Below are 22,718 nucleotides of genomic sequence, written 5' to 3'. Positions count from 1 at the left end.
GACCATCAATTTCTCATGTGTGACTTCAGACTTAAGGTGAAGAAAATTAAAACAAGTCTATAAGTCGGAACCGACTCAACGGCACTTAACAACAACAACAAATAAGAGCCAAAAGATGACCTTGAGTATGTTCTAGCAGAATATAGAACCCATCTCAAGAAGAGATTTGATGCATTAGACACTAATACCAGAGGAGCTGTATGATGACATCGAGAACACCGTACATGAAGAAAGCAAAAGGTCATTTAAAAGACAGGAAAGAAACAAAAGACCAAAATGGGTCCCAGAGTAGATTCTGGCAAATGATGAAGTAAAAGAACTGAACGGAAAATTTCAAAGGACAGCTTTAAGTGACAAAATAAAGAATTATAATGAAATGTGCACAGACCTGGAGTTAAAAAAGTAAAAAATGTAAACATAGGTACCACATACGTAACTTTTTCCAGCACGTCTTATTTTGCACTGGCTCTTATCATAAAATCCATTAACATTATAGTTTGCAATGGAATTTAAGTCAGATAATAAACACTCAAATGTATCAACAATTGTAAGGATGACACAGGACTGACACTGTTTTGTTCTTTTTGTGCATAAGGGAACTAATTCAATGTCACCTAATAGCAATAACAATGAAGACTCAGGTGTTAACTTGAAATAATAGTGTCGTGTCATGAAATCATGTTGGGATACTAAAACATTAGAGATCGCTCCATAAAATAGTCGTGATTCCCAAATATTTGTTTCTTTCATTTTGCAAAGGATTTGGCAAAGCTTGGCTCAGGCAGCAGCACTAATTTTCAGTGGAACTTGGGGAATCAATGTGGAGTGTCTTTGGATCATAAATAGAATTCCACTTCATCTTTTAGTTTTAGTCAATACCTTTGTGCTCATTTAATATAAAACATAAGTTGAAAATTTTCAATTATACTCATAAAAATCAAATATCTTGAAATGATTGAAGAACTCAAGCACTGCATATTAATGCAGGCATATTTCAAAAATAATCACTGAACCAATCACATTGCTGAGAGAATTGTTGTACTCTATATAATTAAGTTCTACAGATTTTCAGATTTCATATCCTCAAATTGATCTGAAGTTGAGTGAAATCCAGAGGGCCAACTTCAAAATCAATGAAAAAACCATGGATGCACTTTTCTGAGATATAAAACCCAATGTGTCATAAACACAGGACTCTGGTAAGTATAAAAATAATTAAGTGCTTAAAGAACATTTATTCAGTACATATGTGTTTGTCCTGGTGTGGCACTGTAGAATAAGCACTGAACTTCAAGGTCACTTTGAACCACAAGGTTGGTGGTTCAAATCCACCAGACCTTCACTGGAAACTCTATATGGGGTTTGAATGAGTTGGAACTGACTTGGGGGCACTAAACAAACAATAGCAACACATGCTATCATAGACTAACAAAATCTAATTAATAAATAAATAACTTTTGTTTTTTAAAGTTGCTATATTTGCTCTGATATTCACATAATAGGTATTGCTTATTTAACTGTTTCCTAGTATTTCTAGCAAACATTTGTTCAACAAACATTTGCAAAATAGTCATTTTACAAAAAGTCACAGTGTAGTTCAGGTGAACCCCAAGATCATCTATACATTCAATAACTCACTTGAAGAACTTGCAGAACTCATAACATGCTATGCTTACAGTAAGAATTTGTTATAATGAAGTAATACAGATTAAAATTAACAATAAGAAAATGCATAGAGGGCAAGTTCCAGGAATAACCAGGCATGGAACTTCCATTTATCTTCTCCCGGAAGGATTTTACAAGTAGCATTTATTTTTCCTGGCAACATGTCTGGCAATATGCCTGCAGTATTGGCAAACACTGGGAAGCTCATTTAAGCTTTGATGTCTAGAGTTTTTATTGGTAGTTGGTGATGTAGACATGACTACTACCCATATGGTTAACCTTAATCTCCAGGTTTTCCAGAGGTCATTTGGTTTTATCACTTAAAAATCCCACATTCAGTAAACCTCAGTCAAATGAAGACATTTGGTCACTCCAAGTGCCCAGAACTACCATAAATCATATTTTTAGCATATACTAACGGGCATGACCCAAGACTTTCATATAAACAAAGACACTTCTAGAAGGCAGGACATTCCAAGGATTTAGGGGTTACAATACATAAGCTGAAAGCAAAGAGCCAAAACTTTCTTTGATGGAGGTCAATTCTTTCGTGAACAAGCAGGCACTATGCAAAACACTGGGACTCTGAAAATTTAAAAGATTAAATCTTGTCTGCAAGATGGCCCTAGGCTTTTTGAGAGATCTAAATATAAGCATCTTAATAGACTATAGCCCTTTGTCATCAACTCGAGCTGCCTCATAGTAAACCTATAGGATAGAGGAGAATTGCCTCATATGGTGTCCAAGGCTGTAAATCTTTAAAGGGGAAGATGGCTGTATCTTTTTCCTGTGGAGTGGCTGGTGGTTTTAAACCATTGATCTTTTGTTTAGCAACAGAAAAACTTTAATCACTGCATCACCAGAGCTCCTTAATAGGATGTTGTTGTTGTTGTTCAATGCCATTGAGTCAATTCAACCCATAGTGACCCTGCATAGGGTTTCCAAGGAGCAGCTGGTGAGCTTGAACCACCAATCTTGTGGTCCAAACTGAATTTGCAGTCCAGCACATTAGCCCACAGTGTCACACCAGGACAACCCTTAATAGGATAGTTTCATGGATATTGTTTATAAATGTAGTTTGTTTTAAACCTGATGAATTGCTCATAATATCACTCTTAAAGGTAATGTACATGTATAATCTTGCAACAAGATTCTAATCAGTTAAATTTTAATAACCATCAATACTCATGGAAGCAGCAGTCAATAAATCAAACAATGTATTGCATTAGGCAAATCTGCTGCACAAGGCCTTTTTAAAGTGTTGAAGAGCAAAGATGTCAGCTTGAGGGCTAAGGGGAGCCTGACTCAAACTATGATATTTTCAATAACCTCATATGCAAGCAAAAATTGGACAGTGAATTAGGAAGAGCATAGAAGAATTGATGTATTTGAGTTATGGTGTTGGAGGAGAATATTGAAAGTACCATGGGCTGCCAAAAGAACAATCAGATCTGTGTTGGAACAAGTACAACCAGAGTGCTCCTAAGAAGCCAGGATGGCCAGACCTCATCTCTCATACTTCAGACATATTGTCAGGAGGGACCAGTCACTGGAGAAGGATATCATGTTTGGTAAAGCGGAGAGTTGGAGAAAAAGAGGGAAACCCCCAGGGAGATGGATTGGCAAAGTGGCAGCATCAATGGGCTCAAGTGTAGCAATGATTATGAAGTTGGCTCAGGACCGTGCAGTGTTTCATTCTGTTGTGGATAGGGTCCTTATGAGTCAAAACTGACTCGATGGCACCTGAAAACAAGAACAAGAACCTTTATGTAAGAAAAGGAATTTCTTATTTATCATCTGTTGTTATTGTTGCTACGTGCCATCAAGTCGGTTCCCACTCATATTGACCCTGTATAGGGTTTCCAAGTAATGACTGATGAGTTTGAACAGCCAACTTTACATTTAACAGTCTAGTGCTTATTTTTGAATACCATACCAGTTAATCAATAAATGCTTTCATCTTCATATATATACTTAGCTTTTAGAGGTGACTCTGTAGGATAGGCACTGGATTGTGAACCACAGGGCCAGTGGTTTGAGCCCACCCATTGCTACATGAGAGTAAGATGAAGATTTTTGCTCCTGCAAAAATTTACAGCCTCACACAGTGTCGCTATGACTCTAAACCAACTTGACAGCACTTAACAATAATGTCAGTTGCAGAATAGAAAAATTCAGAACATAGCATGCATGTCTTTTCAATAGATAGAGACGATAAGTAATAGAGGCATTGGAATGATCCATTAGAAGTAGAGAAGAGTGAGACGGGTATATCCAAGGAGGTCATAAATGAATACACATGCATTTCATCTTTTAAGCCATATGTCGCGAATCAAACAGATATTCACAACATCTAGCAATGCATGAAATGTATAATTCACAAATGAACATATATGGTATTCCAGGGTCTCTAATCATATTTCAGTTCACATTGTGATTTTTCTATTGCTACTGTTTGTTGTGTGCAATTGAGATGGTTCTGACTCGTAGAGACACTGTATAGGGTTTCTGACAGCAGCTGGTGGGTTTGACCTGCTAACTTTGCAGTTACCAGGCCAGTGCTTCTCCTACAGCACCACACCAGGGTTCAATTTCTCCATATAGCTACTTAATCAGATACTAAAATTATATTCCTTTTTATCTATGTTTTCTTTTATATTTTTGATTTCTTATTCCAACCATAACATTGCAAAGGTCATTTAACCTCATATTGAAAGTTAACAGTTCAAACACACCCACCATTCCATAGGAGAAAGATGAAAGATGAGGCTGTCTGATCCAGTAAAGAAGTCTCAGAAACCTTATAAAGGGTCTCTGTGAGTCAGAATAGATTCAGAGGTTTGGTTTTAGTTTAGATACTTTGGAGTAAATTTATTCCTTCTATTTTCATCTCTTTTTTGTTGTTGTTGTTCTATACACTTTTTAAAATCTAATTTTGACTTACAATAAAAATCATTATAATTATAACAATGGAAAATAAAGATCAGGAGAGTAAAGAATTCCCACATATTTGTCATATGTATGGCCACACAAAAGAAGTAATACACTACTGTAACTTCATAATAATAAGTTATCATTTATTTACCACTTATTTGATATGCTTCTTCCCAAATTCTATTGGTTCCTTTCTGTGAAATTAACTCAATAAATGTAATTCTGTGTCTTTCACTCTACTCTAAGATGGTAGAGTCACTTTTGAGACTCTAAACTTGGGAGGAATGCTTTATATACCCAGCTCTACACTCTTTCTCTGAGGCATGAGCTATTAGCACAGAACAAATATCTATATTAGTGAGTGTTAACTCACTAATATAGTTAACAAATAACTATATTAGTCTGAGGTTTGTTGGCGAAGTCAGTCTGCAGTTTGGTTACAAAGTTAATCTGGCTTTCACATCTGTCTCTAGCTGGCCTCAGTTATTAACATAGATGCTATTTTGACCTCTACCTTTATTCCTCTTTTTTTCCACAGAATTTTTTCATGCCAAACACTAAATGTGAGGTTGCTGAGTACATAACCTGATGATACCCTTTCCCCTAAACAGTTTTGCAACTGATTGAGACTCTCAAGCCAGACAATGAGCTAAATGTATTATGTATGATCCCATTTACTGCTTACAACAATCTTATAAGGGAGATACAATAATGACCTCCATTTTGGAAAAGAGGAAATTTAAGTTTAGAGAGGTTAAATCATTTGCCCAGGGCTAACATGAAAGAGTTAGACTTTAAACCCAGATCAGACTCTGGAGCAATAGATCTTAATCACAAGGCTACATAACTATATTGAAATTCATATTAGAATAAAATTAGCTGAAAGCTTCAGGCAGAATCCAAGGTCTTGCAAAGGCATTTGACTCTGTGGATCATAACAAATTATGGAAAACAATGAGAAGAATGGAAATTCCAGAATCCTATGTGCTCATGCAGAACCTATACATATACTAATAGGCAGTCATTTGAACAACACAAAATCAGGATAGATGCGTGTCAATGTCGTGATACATTCACCATACTAATTCAATCTGTATGCAGAGAAAATAATCCTAGTTGTTGTAAAATGCCATCAAGTCGGTTCTGACACAGTAGAGGGTTTCTGAGGCTGTAAATCTTTTATAAGAGCAGAAAGCCTCATCTTTTCCACAGAGAGATTGGTAGATGGACCTTCTGACTTTCTGGTCTGTAGCTCAGTGCATGTCGTTTAGAGTCTCTGTGCTTCCAAATAAACTGAGAAGCTGGACTATATAGAGCAGAATGTGGCATCTGGATTGGAGGAAGGCTCATTAATAGCTTGCTATATGCACATGGAATAAACTTGCCCGCTGAAAGCAAAGAGGACTTGAAGCACTTATTGATGCCGATCAAACAGGACAATCTTCAATATGGATTACAATTCAACATAAAATAGAAATCCTTCCAAATGGGCCAACAATCAACAACACAATAACTAAAGAAAAAATTGGAGTTATCCAAGATATCATTTTAGTTAGATCCACAATCAACATCCATAGAAACTGGAGTCAAGAAACCAAACCAAGTATGTTGTTGTTGGGTACCATCAAGTTTATTCCAACTCCTAGTGACCCCATGCACAACACAGTGAAAAACAGCCTGGTCCTGCATATCCTTACAATTATTATGTTGGAGTCCCATTGTTGCTGTCACTATGCCAGTTCACCTTGTTGGCAATCTTCCTCTTTGTCACTCATCAGCTATTTTACCAAACATGATATTCTTCTACAGGGACTGGTTGTACTGGGCATGACCAAAGTAAGAGAGCAATGACTGTTTATTCCTTAAAATTTCTTTTGAATTTTTTTCAAAATGTTAAGGTTTCCTATACTATTCAATATTTTATCAATAGAATACCTCAATATTACAATTCAAGGCTTGAAATCTTTAATTCCTTCAGTTTCAGTAAAATGTTGTGTTCTTTCCTTCTAGTTTTCTAATCTAAGTGTTTGCATATTTTTATTAAAATACTTTGCCTTCTAAATCTTCCCTTTGAATTTTTTTGTTGAGCTCTTTTACCTCATCACTTATTCTAGTTGATTTAGCTTCTCCAAGCTCAAGAGCAAGTTTCAGACGCTCTTCTGACATCCATTTGGGTCTTTTCCTTTTTTCTTTCCTTCCTCTTTAATTATTTTTTGTTTTCTTCATGTATGATGTTCTTGATTCACAACTCCTCTGGTCTTTAGAGATAAGTGGCTAATGCACCAAATCTGCTCTTGAGATGGTCTCTAAATTTGGCTGTGATATGTTCAAGGTATTTTGACTCTCCTGGACTTTAAAATTTTTCTTTATCTTCAGTCTGAACTTGTATATGAGGAATTGATGGTCTATTTAACATTCAGTACCTAACCTTGTAATGGCTGATGATATTTTGCTTCTGCATTGTCTCTTCCCACAGATGTAGTCAGTTTGATTCCTGTGCATTCCATCTGGTGAGGTCCATATGTATAGTCACCCTTTATGATTTTTAACAAAGGTATTTGTAGTGAATAAATAAGTCATTGGTCTTGCAAAATTCTATCATGAGAATTCTAGCACTGTTTCTATCACCAAAACCTTATTTTTCAGCTACATATCTTTTCCCTTTGTTTCCAACTTTCCCATTCCAATCACCAGTAATTATCAATGTATTTAGATTGCATTTTAGATTGAAGAAGTTGGTAGAATTTTTCAATTAAAAAAAATTAAGAACAGTTACAACATTAGGTAAATCTCCTGTAAAAATATCTCTTTAATGTTCTACAAAGCAAAGATGTCACCTTGAGGACTAAGATGTGCCTGATCCAAGCCATGGGATTTTCAGTTACTTCATATGTGTGCAAAGACTGGAAAATGAATAAGGAATGTTGAAGAAGAATTTATTCTCTTAAAATATAGTATTAGTGAAGAATATTAAATATACCATGGACTGCTAAAAGAATGAATAAATCTGTGTTAGAAGAAGTACATCCCTGTTGGAAGAATTCTCCATAGAAGCAAGAATGGTGACAATTTGTCTCACATTCTTTGCATATGTTATCAAAAGGGACCAGTCCTGAATAAGGACAGCTTCTTGGTAAAGTAGAGGGTCAGAAAAAAAGGAGACCCTCAACAGCATGGATTGAATCATTGTCTTCCCTAACGAACTCAAAGCAGTGATTGTGAGCAGGGTGTAGGAGTGGCAGTGTTTCGCTTGGGATTTCTATGAATCGGAACCAACCTGATGGCACCTATTAACAACAATAACACATACAAAGCTAGGAAATAAATATATGTACCCCTGTTCATGCAAAGCCAATCTTCACAAAATAGTAGAAGACATGGTTAAAGAAACCACAATCACATAGAAGCAGGAATTTCAAACATGATGACAGGAGATACTCTGATTACTGTAGTTAATCTGTCTTGCATTCTGGCTCAAAAGTCAGCTATCTGACTGCTTATTCTAGATATGAAATCAGAAAATTTTAAATGTCTTTTTTTGTAAGGTCTGAAGATTTCATCTCATATACTTTGGATATGTTATCAGGAGGAACCAGTTCCTCAAGAAGGACAGCATGGTTAGTAAAGTAGAGAGTCAGCAGAATACCCTTCACAAGATGGACTGACACAGTGGCTCTAACAATGGGCTCAAACATTGCAATGATTTTGAGGATCGCACAGGATTGGACCGTGTTTTGTTCTGTTATACATAGTGTCACTATGGGTCTAAACTGACCCTACTACAACGTACCAAAGCAACAAACCCAAAGTGGGAGGTAGAATTAAATAATCTGCAATGCATTTCAGTCAGGTGAGTGACAACAATTGAAATTACACCTTGTTTCTTGCATTTGTGAGTTATTTTGCCAGTTTCCTTTTTAAAATGCATTTTAAATAAATGAAAAAATCTGACTTTGAGCTAGGATGTACTAATTAATATCTTTCTTCACTGCCCTCTTCTCAGCAAGAATGGCAAAACACTAACGTAGGTGCTTAATTTTGAGCAAGCAAAAACATATTTTACAAACTAATGATGAATTTGAACTCCTTCATTTCTCAAAACAGATTAATGCAATTTTCTGTTTTTCACCTGCTCATTTAACTTTGGTATTCTAGGATGTTCCTTACAAATTAATTCTCTATTACTAGAGAGAAAGAAAGGAAAAAAAATAGACTTCCTACCCCCTTTCCCTCCCTCCGCCATCTTTTCTGGTTAATGTCACAGTAATTTTGTGGTCATCTTAAATAAGAATAGAAAGAGATGTGAAGAAAGTCCCTGTGTTTCTGATGGAGTCCGTTTACTCAAAACCATCTTAGTTCATTATTATTATTTCAGAATTGTTATAACTGATCACACTAATTTTGCATACCTTAGAAGCAAGGGAAAGCTGAACTGAAACAGATGAAAAAGGATCCATTAGTGTACATGTATTTGCTGTAGGAAATTATACATGGTTAAGGAGGATTAAAATAGTCACAAGGAAATTGGCACAGAATTAGATAACACTATTAAAATAACTGCATAGTATTATGTAGCTCTTGTTGTGAGATAAAAATATTTTTTGAAATTATTTTCTTCATTCACTAGCCTTAAAACCCAAACCTTTTATAAGCTTTAGAAATACAGTGGGAGCGCTATTCTTCCATTCCGGCAGTTATTTAAATTGAGTCACGTACATTGTCAATTATTTTGGATTCATCATATCGATTAAAGAATGTTGCTATTTGTTCAAAAGAACATATGAGAATTTTTAAAGGTCTACTCCACTGTGAATAATAATTGTAATGAAATAATTTCTCTTGAGAAAGCACCATATATTATTCTAAACATTTTTTATAAAGTGTCAATAAAATTGGGGGTAAATGAAAGAGAAAGTAGTAAGACATCAATCTCCATAGCAATAATATATATCATTTGTTGAAAAAGATTATAAAATATCAATCTACCAAAATATGAAATCTATTCAACATATTGGACAGATCAATTTTTCAGTGTTTAATCACATCTATAGTTAATTATTGTACTGACATCAGTGCTTTGGAGTGAACTGCTAACTCACAGAGGCTCTATGCACATTGGAAGGAATCCTTGCCTGGTCAATCCATAAGCTTTTCATTGACTGATTTTGGAAGTAAAACTCCAGGTCTTTCTTCCTATTCCATCTTAGTCTGGAGGTTCTGGTGAAACCTACTGAGCATCATTTTTGTTGTTAAGTGCCATGGAGTCAGTTCTGACTGATAGTGACCCTGCATAGGGTTTCTGAGGAACAGCTGGTGGGTTTGAACTGCTGATGTTGTGGTTCACAGTCTAATGCTGATCCAGAGCACCACATCAGAAGTCCATGCAACATTATGTTGTTGTTGTTAAATGCCATCAAGTCGGTTCTGACCCATTGCAACCCTGTATAGGGTTTCTGAGGAGCAACTGGTGAGCTTGAACTGCTTACCTTGCCATTCAAACGACTTTGCAGTCTGGTGCATTAACCCACAGCGCCACACCAGGACTCCATTCACCATCATAGCAACATACAAATCTCCAGTGAGAAATTGCTGAGCATAAGGAACATTAACTACAAATCAAATCCAGGTCTTTATAGAAGGCAAGAATTTTATCCCTTTACAAGCTTTTCATTTTATACTTGTAAACTTGGATTCCTTGGAAACAGAGTTTGAGACTATCACAAACATTTTAATACAAGAGTTTATTTGGGGACAGTTTCTCAAGAATAACATCTGTAAAGGAATGAGCAAACAGAATTGGGTAGAGAGGTGGAGACCAATGACGCTGTTGCCACTTAAGCATACATAGGCCAGTCTCCTAGGGAATGTTCAAGTGGGAATGACTTTTCAGAGGTATTCCAAAAGGAAATAAGAGGTGTGTTTGTTTTGGGGGAAGGGTGGTTGTGGTCACTGCAGCAAATATTCACTGGATACAGACTATTCAAGAGGTAGACATAACTGAATGTTAAGCACTTCCTTTTTCACTGGTAACAGTTCCTAGAGACGATCTTTTAGCAGCCAAAATTCAAGGTAGCTGTGAAAATGAAGGCATCGCCACTAAAGAGGATTCTGGCAGATCACTATAGCATCCATTACAGTGAGATTGTTGTTGTTGTGAAGTGCCGCCGAGTAGGCTCTGACCCATAGTGACCCTGTATAGGGTTTCCGAGGAGCAGCTGGTGAGCTTGAACCACCAACCTTGCAGTTCAAATGACTTTGCAGTCTGATGCATTAATCCACAGCGTCACACCAGAGGGATAGGGTGATAGATAAAGGAGGTGAGATACTCTTCTGTATTCAAATGCAACACTGACAACCAAATCTGGATTCTTATGAAGAAGGCAATATAATATGATGTTCAAGTGGGTGCTCATTACATACTTTGAAAAGTAAAATAATAGGCTGATAGTGACAATAACAGATGAGGACTTCCCAGAAAGAACAGGCCTGGTAGAGGGAGACTTCAAGGAGATTTCACCAGAGAGTATCACTAAAACTGAGTTTTGAAGAAATGTTAGTCTACATTTACTTTACAATATAGATTTACAATGATAATCATCCACTGTGAGATAAAGTAACAATGGTAAAAATTAGTTAATATTTATGCCTTTAATTATAAAGAGGAGTACCTATCTAATACATCCGCATTATTAGTAATATGAAATCTTTATTAGAATAAAAACTTAAAAATTAGGATTAGAATAAGAACAAAAGATATAGCTTTTATACAAAATTAGTAGATGTAATCAGTTATAATGTTGCTGATAATGACTTAATAAATAACAAATAAAATTGATTAGTAAATGTTTAGTAATTACATAGTGTGTTGTTTTTTAATGTAAGACAGTATAATACAAAAATTCTGATTTTAAATCTGAAATAAAATGGAAAGTTCTTTACTGTTATTGGAATGTAGATCACATGTAGCAAGGCTGTCAAAAGTTAAGCGTCACCATCTCTTTATAGGCCAAACTAGAAAAATCCTAATCCTTACCCTACAGTTTCCAAAATGTTCAATTCTCTCTCCCTTTCTAGACTTCCCTTACTAATTCTGCTCTAATTATTACACAAATTGTTGTTGTTGTTAAGTGCCATCGAGTCGGTTCCGATCCATAGCGACCCTGTACAGGGTTTCCGAGGGTGTAAATCTTTACGGGAGTAGAAAGCCTCATCTTTCTCCCTCAGAGCAGCTGGTAGTTTTGTACCGCTGACCTTAAGGTTCGCAGCCCAATTCGTAACCACTACGCTACCAGAGCTCCTACCTATTAAATATTTTTTAAATCTGCCAAACATAATATAGTCCACAAAGTTAGTGTTCGGCTTCCTACTTTGTTGAGTAGTGACTGGGATCTTAAAAATTCATGAGCAGCCATCTAATTGGTCTCTCTTTGTGAGGAAGAAAAAAAAAAAAGATTGAAATTGAAGCTGCTTAGAATCAACTAGTTCAGTGGAGGAACGGAGGCTGTGAATACATGGCTCTGAGACCAGAACTAGATAGTGCCTAACTACCACTACCAACTTCTCTGAAAGGGGTCACATTAGAATATTCCAGATAGAATGGGAGAAAATGTAGAATAAAATTAAAATTATATATATGTGTGAGTGTGTGAGTGTGTGTGTGTATACATAAGTTCTTGCCATTGCTAAGTACCGTGGAGTCGGTTCTGACTCATAGCGACCCTGTACAGGGTTTCCGAGGCTGTAAATCTTTACGGGAGCAGGAAGCCTCATCTTTCTCCTGCGGAACCACTGGTAGTTTCAAACTGCCGACCCTGAGGTTAGCAGCCCGATTCGTAACCACTATGCTATCAGAGCTATAGGGAGCTCTGTATATGCTGAAAACAGTGTAATTGTGAGTCACTGATAACAAAAAAATAACTAATGCAAATACCATACACAAATCCTTCCAAAGTACAGTCAGTTTTCATAAGAAAGCTGTCTCAAAACAAGGGTCATTTGACTGAAAAGTTGAACATCAGTTTTAATTCATTGAGGAATCATAAATTTTTAACTCATTAAAAGACTATGAGAACGGTACAAATAAAACAGGTTCTGAGATGAATCACTGAAGGAGAACAGTCATTCAGAGGTTACTCAAATGCTTTTATTATTATTATTTTTTAACTATATTGTGACTAAGACCATACAAATGCAGTAATAAGTAGAGGAATAGACAGACGGTGGGAAATAGTGGCAGAGAAATGATACTGGGAACCATCAGGAAGCCTGTCAGTGAAGAATTAAGAGACTACCCTGTTAGGGATGTTAAACGTTCCTTGCTTTTTATTCAGCACCAAGTTGGGGAAAAGATTTGAGACCTGAGTCCTCCTGTGCATGTTCCAATCTAGATTTATGAGCATTGCTTGATTTAACACTTAAGGTTCAATCATCACTTATTGCATTTCAGCAATCCAGACTGATATCAGCAATGACCTGCAGTTATTGGAAACAGCCTGGTATTCCAGGAATTTCCTGGCCTAGTATACAAAGGTCTTCTATCTCATTTTACGTGTTATTCTTTATTTGGCTATAATGAACATTTCTTTTAAAGTGGCCTTTCTTATCAGTGTCTTCTTCCTTCCCATAAGTAAATAAGAATTATAACGGTAATAAAAATAAATGAACAGTTCAGGGTACAGCTATGAATTTTAAGAAAAATAGAATGCTTTACTCACAAAGAAATCTTTGCTCTCTTTGACTACCCTAGAAAGAACTAACAAAACCTGTCTATTTATGTGTATATCCTTCACTGTTGTAATAAACATTAAGGGAACAGTACTTGGCTTGCCAGTTCATTATTGTCTTTTCCTAGTTTGAGAACACAGATAGATAGCACATACCTATTTGCTGATTTACTAGATGAGCACTTAGATGCTGCAATGATCACACCCACTGCTAGAATGCTGGAGCTTTGCAGAAAATAAAAATAATTCCTTGGAAGATAGAACACTGATTGATATTCACAATAAAATACTACCCTGATAAATATTTTTATTAAAGAGATAAAAATTTTAAGATCATGCCAAATGTATACTCTTCATGAAAAGCTAAATTGTTATATTAAGTGTCACTGATTTTGTTCATTTGATATCAAAATACTCAGATAAATGTTGGGTACACAGATATTAATAGAGGTCTTATAATACACAAGTAATGTGTGTATAATTCAGGTTCAAACAGAGAAACAGAACTGTTAGGATTTATATAGTAAAAGATTTTAAGTGGCCTACACGATTTTAAGTGGCTTACACGATTTTGAGGGCTGGGTTGGTACAAAAACAGTGTGGGGGCCAGGCCATGTTTGATCTTCTCTTACCACACAAGGAAGGAGACTCAAACTCAACATTAGCCCATGGCTAATTCCTTTGAGGCAATGGTCAGACATGGCTCCACCCTCCTACCGTCTTTATCCTATTCTGACACCCATCATCCTTCTCATGGTACTTTGTTTCTCTGCTGGATTCCATCAACTATTCAACAGCTACCAAGGGCTCATAAAGAAGTCAAATGATTTGGGGGTTTCATAAGGATGTGAATAGGGTAACATTCACGATTGGAAACAACTCAAGATAAAGTATGTCTCTGACCTGGAGCCCCTCTTCTCAGCCACACCACAGGTGCACCTCTCTTTCTCATCCTCACTCTCTCAGCCCTGTGGCTGTTGACCTCTGCCCTTCTTAGACAAGTGTTACAAGCTCTTTTAGCATTGTGAACAAATGCCAAAAGGGACTTCTGCAAGACAGCCTCCTGCCCCATAGCACTCAGCTTGATGTAGTTTGTGGACCAGGAAGCCCGCTGCTCTAGGTCTTCATGCTTCTGCCAACTCTGCTCTCACTGTTTGTCTAGACAGGAATCTCACATTCCACTTACAGGGTTTTTGTGATTAGCCTGGGATCATTGGTTCCTGCTTTAGAAATAGCTTCTTTTAAATCTAGCAGGATGGCAAAGCTAACCTATCTTCATATTAAAGTCTTATACATCCTATTTGCATGCTCCTGCTGAATCATTTGTGAGCATAGTGACTCTGTAGGATAAGCACTTGGCTGAGAGACACAAGTCACTGGTTCAAGCCCAAGCAAAAGCTCTGTGGCAGAAAAATTAAGCTTTCTGCTCCCATACAGCTTTACCATCTCAGAAACTCTGTACAGGGTGACTATGAGTCAAAACTAACTCAACGGCACTTAACAACAACTGAATCATTTGATGGGAGTTACAAAGACTATGATAAAAGAGTCATAATCCACTGTATCACTCTAGGTAAGTCTAAAATCTGTGTGCCAATCTGTCAACAGAAGCAGACTAAAAGTCTTTCAGCATAAACTGAGGTTGCTATGAAAAGGTACAGTCTCTTCTTCAAAGAAGTGTTAGTCCTGTTCTTAAGGCATTTCAATTTATTGAATCAGATCCACCTGAATTCCTCAGGATCCTCTCCCTTAGTTAGAGTGTGGTGTAGAATAAACACTGAGCTGCTAACCACAAAGTCAGTGGTTCAAACACACCCACCAACTGCTCCTCAGAAACCCTAGACAGGGTCACTCTGAGTTTGAACTGACTAGACAGCACTTAACAACAACAATTAAACATTTTTAATTATATCTACAAAATACTTTCAGAAAAACCACTCAGATGAATATATGATTAAATGTTGATGATAACCTAGCCAATTTGAAACAAAAAAACTATGCTCACATTTTCACAGTATGGTAAGTTGTACAACAGGGGAAGACAGCAATGTTAGAATACACTTCTTTTTATAAGGAAGCACATCTAAAAATAATAATAATACAGGGTCCCTGAAACACAGGCAAATTGCAATTACTTCCAACAGTAATTTTTAACTAAAGTACTACACAGAAACTTAGGAAGCAAAGATGGCTTCCAACTCAAAGTATCAAAGAAAAAGGCAGAGATCAGTTGAACAGAATGAAGAACCCAGAAGTAAACCCATCCGCAGTCAACTGATCTTTGACACATTAAATGGAGAAGAGATAATCTCTTCAACAAATGGTGCTAGCAAAATGGGAACTTCATTTCCAGAAAAAATGAAACAAGATCCATATCTCACACCATATGCAAAAACAAACTCAACATGGATTAAAGACCTAACTGTAAAACATAGAACTATAAAGATCATCAATGAAAAAATCGGGACAAACTTAGGGGCTCTGGTATATTACTAAATATTACTAAAACACACAGAAACAGCAAAAGACAAAATAGATAACTGGTACCTCCTAAAAATTAGAAACTTATGTTCATCAAAATGTTTCACCAAACGAGTAAAAAGGGAGCCAACAGACTGAGAAAAATTTTGTTGAAACAACATGTAAAACAAGGGCCTGGTCTCTAAAAGGTATTAAACACTACACCTCTACAAAACAGAGCTTGAACCGTTAACCTTGTGGTTCAAACCAACTTTTCAATCCAGAGCACTAACCCACAGTGTCACCCCAGGACTTTATCATTAGCCATCAGAGACATGCAAATCAAAACAATGATGAGATACAATCTTATACCAGCATCAATAGAAAAGTCCAAAAAAAAAAAACCCAGACAACAATAAAGGCTGGTGAAGGTGTAGAGAAACACAATTTGAGCCCCTTGAGCATGCCAAAACAGCTGATCTGAAACAGGATAAACTAAAAAAGGTGGAATTCTTTGGGTAAAGGTTCGAAAGATGGAAACACGGTCTTCAGAAGTGCATTGGCCTAGATGGTGGATCTATCAAGAGACAATAGTTTCATATATTGATATTATTTACCAAGGGTTCCTATGATCTGTAGCAATACTTTGTCACTTAACCTCATATATACTTTAGAAATGAGTTGAGACACGAATAGATAGATGCATATCCATGTTTATTGTAGAAGTCCTGATGCTTTGCTGTATAATAAGCTCAAGACTTTTAAGGTTGGTAGTTCAAATCCACTAGTTGCTCCTCAGAAACCCTATACTGGGTTGCTATGAGTTAGGAACAACTCGAAGACACTTAACAATAACAGCATGTTCATTACAACATTATCCTCAATAGCAAAAAGATGGAAACAACCTAAATGTCCATCAGTGGACGAATGGATATACTATGATATATACATACCATGGAATGCTATGAAAAGTAAAAGAATTATGACGAATTTGTCAGGAAACTCAAAATGTGCATGAACCTAGGGGACATTATGCTGAGGGAAATCAGTTAATCAAAAAGAAAAAAAGTTGTGTGAGACCACTACTAATAAGAGTCAAGAAAATTTTTACAGATACAGAAAGCAATCTTTGTTTAGTAGTGATGAGCGAGAGGCGAAGTCACTAATTAAATGTTGTTGCTAAGTGCTATCAAGTTGATTCTGACCCTATTACAACCCTGTACAGGGTTTCCGAGGAATGGCTGCTGGGTATGAACCACCACCTTGAAGTTAGCAGTCCAGTGCTTATCCCACAGCACTACACCAGGACTTCCATTTACTGTTGTTGTTGGTGGTGGTAAGTACCGTCGAGTCAGTTTCGACCCACAGCAAGCCTGCACAGGGTTTCCGAGGCTGTAAATCTTTATGGGCGCAGAAAGCCTCATCTTTCTCCCGCAGAACTGCTGGTAGTTTTGAACTGCTGACCTTGAGATTAGCAGCCTGATTTGTAACCACTATGCTACCAGAGCCAGCCACTTACTAAATATGTGTTACTTAGCTCTGTTGAGTTAATTCTGTCTCATAGGGAGCTTTATAGGGTTTCTGAGGCTTTGAATCTTTGTGGGAGCAGAAAGCCACATCTTTTTCCAATGAAGTAGCCGGCAGGCTAGAACCATGAACGTTGTGGTTCACAGTCCAGATAGTAGACTCATATTAATTTGGGTGAAGAGAAAAACAATGTATAATATGGAGGAGGTCAGGACAATATCACTAAAGTAAAGAAATTGCAAGAATTACACAAGAATTACAGACCAAAACAAAAGGTAAATTAACCATTTGTTGTTGCTCAATGACATCAAGTCACTGCAGTCCAGTGCATTATCCTGCAGCACCACATTAGGACTCCAAAGTAGATCATCAAAAGTGAGGATCAAGTTTACTAGTGAAATGTAATGGACTGAGGATACGTAAGAACTAAGTGTGGATGCATGACATCAAGTCTTATATAATTAAGATAAGAAATGAAATAATTATGCTGGTACCCTTGCAGTACTGAACTATCCATGAGCCAGATGACAAGATACAAATCTAAAACCACAACAAGATTCATTTGGTTGTCTTGAATTATGCAGATAAGAACATTATATAATTGAAATAAGGTGTTCTCATTATTAAAGAAAAGGACAAGAGAAGATCCTCAGGAACAATTTGCTACTTAATTGCTTTGGTTGGTTATTTATCTCTGAGCAAGTGGCTCAAGACCTCTATATTTTGCAACATTATCATATGCAATAAATATGTTATTAATTTACATTGTTCCTACATTTGCAATTCAATTGTTAATCTTTCACAAATTTGCAAGACTGCAAACTTCAGTATGCTAGCAAATTATTTTCAGTTGCATAAAACCAGATAGCCCAGTGATGTAGACATTGTCTACTGTTCTGTTCCATTGAGTGACAGCTCTTCTGTGTGTAGAATCCTAATGTGGCCTTCTGTCCAGTCAAATGTTCCCTAGACTCCCCACTAAAATTTGAACAAATAAGCACACTTCATGCATTAGATACCTCATTTCCACTTTTTTTTTTTTTTTTTTTTTTTAAGGTTTTTATTGTGGATTGAGTGAAAGTTTACAGGGCACATCATCAGTTTCACATTCAGCCATTCATATGACTTGTTTCATTACATTGATTACAATCCCCTCCATACATCATCAGTCAACAGTGTTTCTCTCTATCCTCTTTGGCTTTTCTCCTTTTTTGGGGAGGCGGTGGGGAACTTTGCCTTTTTGGAATTTACAGTCTCGTCTTTTAGGGAAGGTTTTTACATTTGTCTGTGGATATCCAGGGCTCATGTATGTGATTACTAACAAGCATAACTGAATAATCAGATGAGGGACAGTTTGCTATGTCTGCTAGGTGGCTAAAGTCTGATCCTCAGAGCCTATGGTTTGGACGGTCTGCAATGCTTGGGCTCACAGGGCCTTGAACTCCTGGCCAGGTCTGCATGGTCTACCTCTGTTTCCCCCTTATTTATTATTTGTTTAGGGGACGCTGCCTGTCTTAGGCGGTCAGTGCGAATTCCTCCATCTTACCTGTCATTGAAACTCATTGCAGCATGGCAATGGCTCTGTCTTAGGTTGCCGAGGTGCCATGTGATCCTTACCCAACTCTGGCCACACATCCAGCATAAAAAGCCGCCATCTGAAGAAGGCCAGGAGGGAGGAGACCGGCTGGCTCATTTCCACTTTTAAGGAACAAGACAGAGCATGATAGAGAGATAGATGGAAGGATAGATGGATGGATGGATGGATGGATGGATGGATGGATGGATGGATGGATGGATGGATGGATGGATAGATGAAGGGATAGATAGAAAGACAGATATTGAAAGATAAGACAAAAACATTTTTAGATGAAACTTTTCAAGTGATAAATTCATAAAATTATAAACAATTTCATTACTTTATTCACTGAAGCATTCAAAAATGTATTGTTTGCTAATTATAAAGATTGTTGCTCTTGTTGCCAGGTGCCATCAAGTAGATTCTGACTCAAAGCGACACAGTGCATAAAAGAAATAAAACAAAACAAAACTGCCACGTCATCCTCAGAATTGGTGTTATGTGAGAGCCCATTATTGGTGTCGTTACATAAATCCATTTTATTGGGGTCTTCCTCTTTTTTGCCAGCTGTCCACTTTACCAAAGATAATGTCCTTCTCTAGGGACCAGTCACTCATAATAATATGTCCAAAGTAGGAGAGATGAAATCTCACAATCCTGACATTTAAGGATCTTTCTGAATATATTTCTTCCAACACAGATTTGTTTGTTCTTATGGCTGTCCACGCTACTTTCACTATTCTTCTCCAACACCATAATTTAAATGCATCAATTCTTTCTATCATCTTCCTTATTCATTGTCTAGCTTGCACATGTATATGAGGCAAGAGAAAATAGCATGGCTTGAATCAGGTGCACCTGAGCCCTCTAACATTAAGGACCTGTGCAGCAAACTTGCCTAATGCAATACTTCATTGATTTCTTAATTGCTGCTTTAATAAGCATTGCTTGCAGATTCAAACAAAATGAAAATTTGAAAACTTCAATCTTTTCTCCATTTCTCTTGATGCTATTTATTGGTCCAGTGGTGAAGATTTTCATTTCTTTTTTTTTTTTTTTACACTGCGATGCAACGCATACTGAAGGCTGTGGTCTTTGGTTGCCATCAGTAGGTATGTAAAGTCTTCTTACTTAAAGCAGGTGAAGTTGTGTCATCTGCATATTGCTGATTGTTAGTGAGTCTTCCTCCAATCCTGAAGCCATGTTTTTTTCATATAATTCATCTTCTTGGGTTATTTGCTCAGCATGTAGATTAAATAGCAAGGTGAAAGGCAACCCTGAGGCACACCTTTCCTGAATTTAAACCATTCAGTATTCCCTTGTTCTTTATAAATGACTGGCTCTTGGTCTATGCACAGATTCTTCATGAGCACAGTTGAGTATTCTAGAATAACCATTATTAACAATATTATCCATATTATTGATACAATATACTCTATGATTATATACATGTTATGGTTACAATCTATTTGATTCTTTCCTTTCCTTCTTGTCTTTTTATTGACATATTGGTTTGTTCATGTATGATATTCTTGATGTCATCCTACAACTCCTCTGGTCTTTGGTCATTAATGTCCACTGCATCAAGTCTGTTCTTGAGATAGTCTCTATATTCAGGTGGGATATATACACGGTCGTATTTTAACTTTCATGAATTCTTTTTAATGTTCTTCAGCTTGAGCCTGAATTTGCAATGAGGAACTGATGGTTCATTCCACAGTCTGTCCCTGGCCTTGTTTTGACTTTTGATATTGAACTTTTAGGTCGTCTCTTCCCACAGATATAGTCAATTTGATTCCTTTGTAGGTCATCTGGTAAGGTCTATATTTATGTTGTTGTTGCTGATGTTGTTGTTGTTGTTATGTGCCGTGGAGTTGGTTCCAACTCATAGCGACCCTGTACAGGGTTTCCAAGGCTGTAAATCTTTACAGGAACAGAAAGCCTCATCTTTCTCCCACGGAACAGCTGGTAGTTTCGAACTGCCGACCTTGCAGTTTGCAGCCTGATTCGTAACCACTATGTTCCTTAGGTGCCATCAAGTTGGTACCAACTCACAGAGACCCTATGCACAACAGAATGAAACACTGCCTGATCCTGGGCCAACCTCACTACTGTTGCCACACTTGAGCCCATTGATGTTGTCACTATGCCAATCCATCTCACTGGGAGTCTTTCTCTTTTTCTCTAACCCTCCACCCTACCAAACATGATATACTTCTCCAGCAACTGGTCCCTCCTGACAATATGTCCAAAGTATAAACATTTATTTTGTTGAAAAGGTACTTCAATGAATAAGTCATTGGTCTTGCAATATTCATTCATGCAATCTCCAGCATCATTTCTATCACCATGTTCACTTTTTCCAAATACTGATACTTTCTCTTTGTTTCCAACTTTTGTCTTCCAATCACTAATAATTATCAGTGCACCTTATTTACATGTTTCATCGCTGGCTTTACTGATCGGTGGGTAAATTTGAATAATAGTGGCATTAACCTTCCTTGTAGGCATATGGATATTACCCTATCACAGATAGTATTGCACTTCAAAACAGATCCTGAAATGCTCTTTTTGATAACGAATATGATGTCCTTCCTTCTCAGTTTATTAATCCTCACTTAGTTAATCATATTATTGTCTAATTCAAAATGGCCAAAATCTGTCCATTTCAGCTCACTTGTTATTGCTGTTTTTAAGTGCCGTCAAGTTGGTTCCAATCCATAGTGACCATGAACATGGTTTCCGAGGCTGTAAATCTTTATGTGAGCAGAAAGCCTCATCTTTTTCCCACGGAGGAGCTGGTAGTTTCAAACTGCTGATCTTACGGTTTACAGCCCAATTCGTAACCAGTATGCTACCAGAGCTCTTTGTTGTTGCTGTTAGGTGCCGCCAAATAGGTTCTGACTCACAGGGACCCTTTGCACAACAGAACAAAAGAGCCCAGTCCTGTGTCATCCTCACAATTGTTGCTATGCTTTAGCCCATTGCCTTATCAACGCCAAAGATGTCAACCTTTATGTATTACATTTCATTTTCTGTAACTTCCAATTTTCCTAGATTCATACTCCTGATTATTAATGAATGTTTGTAGCTGTTTCTCTTCATCTTCAGTTGTGCACTATCAAATTAAGGATCCCGAAGTTTTGCTATATCTGTGTCATTATGGTAGACTCTACTTTGAGGAGGCAGCTTTTCTTCTGTCATATTTTGAGTACCTTCCAACATAAGTGGCTCATCTTCAGATGCTATATCTGAAAATGTTCTGCTATTATTCATAAAGTTTTCCATGGCTAACCATTCACAAGTGATCTGCCTCTCCTTCGTCCTACTATTAGTCTGAAAGCTCTGTTGAAACCCTTCTACCAAGGATGCTGCTGCAGGTATTTAAAATAACTGACGCCATAGCTTCAAACATCACAACAACACCCAAGCCACGAAATTTACAAATTGATAGACAAGTGGTGGTTCTAAAGGTTGAATCTGGAAAAATATAAATCAAGTTGTATTCCTTTGGAGATTTCAGTAGGAATGAGAGGCTTATAAATAATTAGAATTTAGTGTGTCCCGTAGTGCAATGGATGTGTGTCTTAGGTATAAAGGTAAAAGAAACAAAATAAAACAGAATAATACATGAGAGAGTGGAAGAGAAGTAAAAGCGTCAGGGAAGATTTCACAGAGTACATTGTGCTTCTAGCTTCCAGAACTTTAAAGAAACAAATGTCCTTTAAAGTTTCACCTTGTGAGATTTTGTTCTTATTGTTATGACAGCACTAAAAAGCTAAGTGTTGGTGACTCACATATTTTTGATCCTTTTGACACCCACCTATTTCTCA

This window comes from Chrysochloris asiatica, unplaced genomic scaffold (assembly GCF_000296735.1).
Source record: "Chrysochloris asiatica unplaced genomic scaffold, ChrAsi1.0 scaffold00149, whole genome shotgun sequence".
Lineage (NCBI taxonomy): Eukaryota > Metazoa > Chordata > Mammalia > Afrosoricida > Chrysochloridae > Chrysochloris > Chrysochloris asiatica.
This window is presented reverse-complemented; position numbering follows the sequence as displayed.